Consider the following 7829-nt stretch of genomic DNA (forward strand, 5'->3'; position numbering starts at 1 on the left):
CTGACCATGTCCTCGCATTGGCAGGCCATGTTCATCTTTGAATCAATAATGACTCCAAGATCCTTTTCTGCCTCTGCACTGACAAGAAGGGAGTTCCCCAGCCTGTAGGTATGCTGCTGGTTCTTCCTCCCCAGGTGCAGTACCTTGCACTTGTCAGTATTGAAACCCATCCTATTCTCATCCGCCCACCCCTGTAACCTGTCCACATCTAGTTGTAGCCTGTCCCTCCCTTCTAGCATGCCCACTTCTCCCCACATCTTAGTGTCATCTCCAAATTTGAACAAGGTGCTTTTTACCCCCTTGTCCAAGTTGCTGATGAAGATGTGGATGAGGACCCAGTCCTGGGGAACCCCACTGCCCACATCACTCCAGGTTGAAAATGACCCATCCACCACCACTCTCTGGGTGCCATTTTGTGACCCATCTGACTGTGTAAGCATCGACACCACAATGGCCTAATTTTTTAACGAGAATCAGGTGAGAGACAGTGTCAAAGACCTTCCTAAAGTCCAGAAAGATTACGTCCACCGCAACACCTGTGTCCAAGGATTTTGTGACCTCGTCGTAGAAGGCCACCAGGTTGGTCTGACAGGACCTGACTTGAATCAACCCATGTTGGTTGCCCCTAAGCATGATCCCCCCCTGCTGGTCCCTCGCAGATGTAGCTCGTGGATAATTCTCTCAAAGAGCTTCCCCAGGACCGAGGTAAGACTAATGGGCCTATAGTTTCCTGGGTTCTCCTTCCTCCCTTTTTTGAAAATGGGCACCACATTGGCCCTTTTTGACTCCCCCAGCACCTCCCAAGAAGACCATGAGTGCTCATAAAGCTGTGCCAGGGGTCCCACAATGACCTCTGCCAATTCCCTCAGCACTCTGGGGTGAAGATCATCTGGACCTGCTGATTTGAACATGTCCAGTCCCTCCACAATTTCCTTAACTAGGTCCTCTCGGACCCTAGGCCTGGCAGTGCCTCTCCTGAGTCCATCCGGAATCCCAGTGGGGGAGATGTCCCGGTCCCTGCTCAGTAAAATGGAGGCAAAGAATTTGTTAAGGAGGTCAGCTTTATCATCTGGTGAAACCACCAGATTGCCAAGCATGTCCTGCAGGGGCCCCATGTTACCCAGTGCCTTCTTTTTACTCCCTATGTATTTAAAAAAAGGACTTCTTGTTATCTTTGATCCTGGTCACTAGTCCCAGTTCTGTCTCTACCTTAGCCTTCCTAACAGCCCCCCTACAGTCTCGAGCAATGGAGGTATAATCCTCCTTGGTGATGGCCCCTCCCTTCCACCAGGTGTACTCCTCCTTTTTAGCTTTCAGATGTTCCTGAATGCCTTTGGTGAGCCACGGGGGCTTTTGAGCACTCTTGCCCCCTTTGATTCAGATTGGGACTGTCACCCTTTGGGCTCGGAGGATCATCTCCTTAATGTAATACATGCAAACAGGTGTGATTCAGTCTAAAACAGAAATGTTTAAAAGAGCTTGAGGGATCTAAGTATCAATCTTCCAGCGAAAGCCAATGATAATGGGTTCCTGAATCTCTCAAGCTACTCTAATTTAGATGGCATGCACAATTTCTTAATAGAATAATGGTGAAAGTCACTCTTGCCATCCTGTCTAAATGAACATCCATACTGTTAAGCAAGTTGTGCCGTTAACTCAGGCTGGCTCACGCATATCACTTAGTCATCTCTCTAGATTCAAGCTTGAACTCCATATCCATAAGGAAGCTTCGGTTGACCTGGACTTACAGTTATTTCAACCAGTTAGCTAATTCATCTGAGCAGGCTGAATTAAGAATACACCTTTTTCAGTGTAAATAGACCATAAAGTATAGGTAAAGCTAAGATCTCTCTGTAATAGAGAATCATTTTTCACAAACTACAAAGAGTTAAAGGGTTGAGTTCAGATCATTTTGCAATATTGTTGTGTTTTTTTTCAAGTACATAAAGATAAAATTCTCCCCAGGTGTCCTATTTCCTGATGGTCATGGCAGCTCCCATACCAGACAGCAAAAATCAATGCTTACAAAGTTCATAACTCCACATACATTGCCTGAAGCAGACTCTCAGTTCTCTTTGGGATACCAGCAAGTAGCATCCAATGTGCATTTATGTAGTTACTTCCTTCCTCCCTCCCTCCCTCTCATTAGTCAGAACCCAAAGGCTTTCATGTTCTTGAACACAGATGATGATGCCATCCTCTTCACCTTTATTATGGGAGGAATCCTCAACTGCTCATCCCAGTAATCATCGGCAGCGGCAGTCCCTCAAAGTGGAGGATGACATCTGTCAGGCTTGATGGGTCCTCAGGTGACTGAGGAGCTTGATTCTGGATGCACACATTCTTCGACAATGGCGGCATGTTGTTGTGCAGGGGAGTGGGATTCGCAGTCCCAGGTTGGTCTCCTCCTCCTTCTTCCACTGCCACCATTCTGCCTTGGTACTGAGTCGTTGGGCCTCAAAGTGGCGCGCGCGTTGGTGGACCAGGTGGCACCATGCCAAATGGTCAGCAGCTTGCTCTTCCCAGCCATTACTGTCAATGCCTCCATGCTTGAGGGCGACCTTGAGTGTGTCTTTGTACCATTTCCTTCAGCGACCCTTTGAGCACTGGCCAATGGACTGCTGAAAGAAGAGAATATGGTGAGGGAGGCAGTTCTCGGACATCCAGACGCAGAGGCCTGTCCATCAGAATTGATTTCTTAAGAGCAAGGGCTCAATGCTTGTGAACACAGCTTCATGGAGGATGCTCATGCTGGTCCAGAGGCCCTCCCATTTGATCCCTTGGATTCAATGCAAGCACTGCTGGTGAAAGCTCTCAAGAGTCTTAATGTGGCATCGGTAGATGGTCCAAGTTTCACTGCAGTAGAGGAGGGTGATCAGCATGACAGCCTTATAAACCAGAACCTTCATCGACTTCTGAAGATCTTCATTTTCAGAGACACGTTGCAGCTTGAAGGCGGTGGCACTGGCACATTTGAACCAGTGCTGGACCACTTCATTGAAGGTAGCTCATTGAGAGAGGTGGCTGCCAAGATATGGAAAGTGCTCCATATACTCTAGAGCCTCCCTGTCCAAGTAGATAGCACGAGGGATGTTCAGCTGGCCTGGGGAGGGTTGGTGGATAACCTTCATCTTGGTGACATTCAAGGACAGGCCAAGTCTCTAATACAAAGCATGGAAGAGATCTAGGGTCGTTTTCACATCCTGTGCAAAGTAAGTCAACATGCAGCAATCGTCTGCAAACTGAAAGTTGTGGATGTCTTTAGTGGCAAGTCATTTTTGCCTGGAAGCACCCAAGATTGAAAAGGTTCCCATTCAATTGATACTGGATACTGATGCCGGATGGCAGATCATCTCAAATGAGGTAGATGATGACAGTCAGGTAGATGGTGAACAGGGTGGGGTAATCATGCAATTTTGTTTGACCCTGGTCCAGATTTGGAAGGCATCGGTTTCAGATCTTCCACTCAGGATGGTGGCAGTCATACCATCATGCAGGAATCTCAGCATGGTGATAAACTTCAGTGGGCAGCCAAGGCATTGGAGGATGGTCCACAGAGCTCCATGATTTAAGGAATTGAACGCCTTGCCCAGGTCAATGAAGGTGAGGAACAGTTCTTGATTTTGCTCCCAACATTTTTCTTGCATCTGCCTGGCAATGAAAACCATGTCCACAGTGCCCCAGGATGGTTGGAAGCCATACAGGGTTTCCAGAAGGATCTCTTCAGTGATGAGATGAAGGCGGTTCAGGAGCATGCATGCTAGGATCTTACCTGCAATGGATATAAGGGAAATCCCCCTGTAGTTCCCACAGTCAGATTTGTACACCTTCTTGTATATGGTCATGCTCTTGAGATCTGTGGGGATGTCTTCTTCATTCCAAAGGTGGAGGTTAAGTTGGTGGAGTCATGATGTGAGCCAGAAGCCACCGGCATGGTAGACTTCTGAGGGTATACCATCTGGCCTGCAGACTTTGTTGGTTTTCATCTGTTGAATGGCCTGCTTCAGCTCTCTGATGGTTGGTGGATCGCCAAGGGAATCCACCACAGGGCATTGCGGGATGACTTGGAGGGTCTCCTCTGATATGGTGGACTCCCAGTTAAGGAGGAGTTTGAAATGATTCTTCCAACACAGATGGAAGGCATCACCATCCTTGAGGAGCCAGGAGCTGTCCTGTGATAGGAGGGGGTTATGTCCAATGGAACAGGGTTCATAGGTTGTCTTGGTAGCCTGGAAGAAGTTACACATGTCATGCTGGTCGGCATAGCCCTGGATCATGTGCCTTCTCCACCCACAAGTTGTTCTTCATGCCATGGATGCATCACCAGACCTCAGCCTTCAGCTGGTGGTACACTGCCATCTCTCACCGAGTTCGTGGATGGCTTTGCCAGGCAATGAAGGCTGCATGCTTCTGCTCAAGGAAGTGTATGGATTCTATAACGTATCCTGCTCCTGGACCAAATATGCCCAACGCGGCCTGATCATGATGAACATTGTCTTCTGCCAGAATCGGTGTTGACAACCCAAAAAGCAATATCCAGATCCTTAAGTGATTGCTTGAGGAAGAATATGGATTCTATAATGGAAGCCATCTGCCCACCCTTCTTGTAGTTACTTCCTTCCTCCCTCCCTCCCTCCCACCAGTCAGAACCCAACTGTTTTAAGGTTCTTGCACACAGATGATATCCTCTTCACCTTTATTATGGAAGGAATCTGCAGCTCCTCATCCCAGTAATACTCTGGGGATAGCAGGCATGTGGACTTGTGGTAAAGGAGGGACTTGTTCAAGTGACCCTCCTCATGTCATTTGGCTTCATTGCCATTGACTCTGTCTTCCATGGCTCCTTTAAAGCAGGCTGTGGTCAGCTTGTAGACCTCAGAAATGCTACCACCATAGAAGCTGGCTGCATAGTAGAAGTCCCCTTCTCCTTTAGGGATGGCAGTCTATGACTCCAGGTGCGTCTTGTAGGAAATGGACTCTCTCAGCTTGGTGTAATTGCTGAATTTGATTGTCTTGACTACCGTGTCAACAATTTCCACCTCAATATGCTCAAAGAGCTTGACATCCATGTCCACAAAGTAAAGAGAGTTCACTTCATACTGGAAGCAAATCTGGAAGCATTTGCTGATAATGTCCATATGGTTCATGGACATGTCCTGCCATCATCTGTAGTTTTGGACAGGCATGACAGAGCCAGCATCTTAGGTGCCAGTATAATGGGAGGGACCTGCTCTGGGTGGTCTGTGAACAGGTAGAAATTCACTCTGTGCCCAGAAAGAATTGGTCTGCAGATCCAATAAACCCTTCTATGAACTGGGCAGACCTGAAAGGCAGCGAGTCAAACAGTTCAGCAGATGGGTTATCAAGAAGCTCTTCTCTTTCACATCATGATGGTGTGATCTTACAGCCTCCCTTCCTTCCCTTTCCTTATTTTGACCTAAACTTCTAACTACAGCCCCCTGAACCATCCTGAGAATATCTTTTTTGAGATCCTGCAATATATATTTTAAAGTGTAAATTGAGATCAAACTTCCTGTAACAGGAAGTTTTTCAGGTCCAAGAATTGCCTAATACCAATTATACAATATAGAGATCCTTTCACCATTTCTCACCCTCTGTTTTAGATAGCTAGTAACCTTTCTTTATATTCTACTGCAACCCTGTGACCGGTGGAATAAAATGAGTTTCTCATCCTCTCTCTGCTCTCCTGTTTATTTCCTATTATCATAATGATTTAGAACAGTATCTTAATGACCTTCAATGTTTTCCAGTCGTTGGCCTGAAGATAAACTGAGGATCAATAAACTCAGAGGCGTAAATTGAAATCTTGCATCCTAGGCAACACAGGGAGGAGGGGGAGGAAAGCAATCATTCATCTTCCTGTACAAGAGCTGCCTCAGTTGAAACAATGGCACAAGATCCCTGAAGCCTGCCATTCTGGTCCCTGCTCTGAATTAGCAGCCAGGGCTGTTGCCCTGCTCCTCCCCTCCCACTTCCCCCAAGGTCACACTACTGAATAAACCTATCTGCTGGGTAGGGAGAGGTCTAAAGTCTGAGAGTTGGGACAAAGCCAGAGGGAGTTAGATGCCCAATTCACATTTAATTTTTATAGCCACTAACACAACAGAGACCTGCTCTGTGACCTGCAGGATACCACAATAATATGGTTCAATGAAGAACAGGTCTGAAGTAGCAGTGCTAAAGGGAAACTCTGAAAATCCTCTTGTTGTGTTCTATAAGTGCAGCACAACTATGGTTGCTGTATAGCGTTGCACAACTACATGCAGCATCACAGGGTCAGGACCGTAAAACGCAGGTCATACTTTTTAACAGCAAACATGGCCACCCTGGCAACTACACTCCTCTATATTGGGTATTCAGTACGTCTCTGATGAGAGTGCCTTTCCATGCAAGGGGAGCCCATCTAGAGTATGGCACCAAACACATCTGTTCTCCTGCAAAGAGTCAAAGGTTGAGGAAAGATGTTACCGTAACTAGAACATCTCACTCCATCCCCTGGAAACACAGGAAGTGCTAGACTGGATCAGAACTGGGGCCACCAAACCAAACATCCCATCTTTATCTTTGCCAGTGACCAGTGTTAGACCCTTCAGAAAAATGAGCAAGAGCAGGATGGTTATAGATGCAGCTGTTCACAGGTGATGACCCTACCTGTCTAATAACTCCTGTCTGTACTTTGTTTTCTATGTAATCACTTCCCTGCCCAGGAGCCAGGGATGCTGGAAGCACAAAGTACCCCAACTCTGGAGGGCTCAGCAGCTCTGTGGCAGCCCTACCAAGCAAATTCCCCAATGCTGGAGACCCCATAATTCCCTTTAGTCAGGAAATGGAAAGCCCTGGAAGTACCACTGAGACCAAGTGCTCCAAGAGGTTCCAGATTCCCTGACCCACTCCCATGGCCAGACCCCACCCTGCCTCCCATGAAGGTTATACATTTTGCATTGCATAAAATGCACAAACAGCACTGGGAGCAGGGACCAGGACTCACTGCCTCCTACAGCAGTGCCCCTCCTGTTGAAGTCAGCTCATGGAGCAGACAGTATGTGGGGTCTGCTCCATAAGCCGGGCCTACTGAACTGATGGTGTGGTGGTTAGTCACAACACGGTACATCTACATGTGCACTTTACTGCAGAGTAGACTAATTAGCTGTGCAATAAAGCATCACAGTATTATGGGTGCCAGTATTAGGATGCAGTAAATTAATTAACTCCACTTTAAGACAGTACAGTCAGGGAAAGTACTATTTTACAGTGGAGTAACTACATGTGACAAAACACATGTGTAGGTGGTGACAGGGACTGGATGGGGCATGATGGCTGCCTGCCAACTAGCCCTCACACTTTAGCAGTCTTGTGCCCCATCTAGTCCCTCCCGCTGCCCAACACCACCACCCAGAGCCCAGGACTGACCCCCTGGGGCTCCTGCCAACCCAGAGCTGCTTTTCCCAGCTCAAAGTACTGAAGTACTGAAGATAGTACATGCTGCTATACCCAATAGCAGCTGACTGGCACGAACTATGCTGGAGTTTATTTCAGCACCATTATAGCATGTATAGATGCACCCACTGAGCATAAGAAATCTCAATTTGGTGACTGTATTGGACCACTGATGAGCGTAAGTAATAAGCCACATTTATTTGTACAGAGTAGATTATGATTTAAAATTTGTAAATATCTCCATGTGCCAATTTCACACCTGGGGGAGAGAATGGGGTCTAGTCCTTTGACACCTATGTACCAGCGCAATTCAGGTGAGCGCAATTCAGGTGAGACTTAATGGCATCTGGTCCCCAGTGTCTGTGGCTCCT

This window comes from Alligator sinensis, unplaced genomic scaffold (genome assembly GCF_000455745.1).
Source record: "Alligator sinensis unplaced genomic scaffold, ASM45574v1 scaffold79_1, whole genome shotgun sequence".
Taxonomy (NCBI): Eukaryota; Metazoa; Chordata; order Crocodylia; family Alligatoridae; genus Alligator; species Alligator sinensis.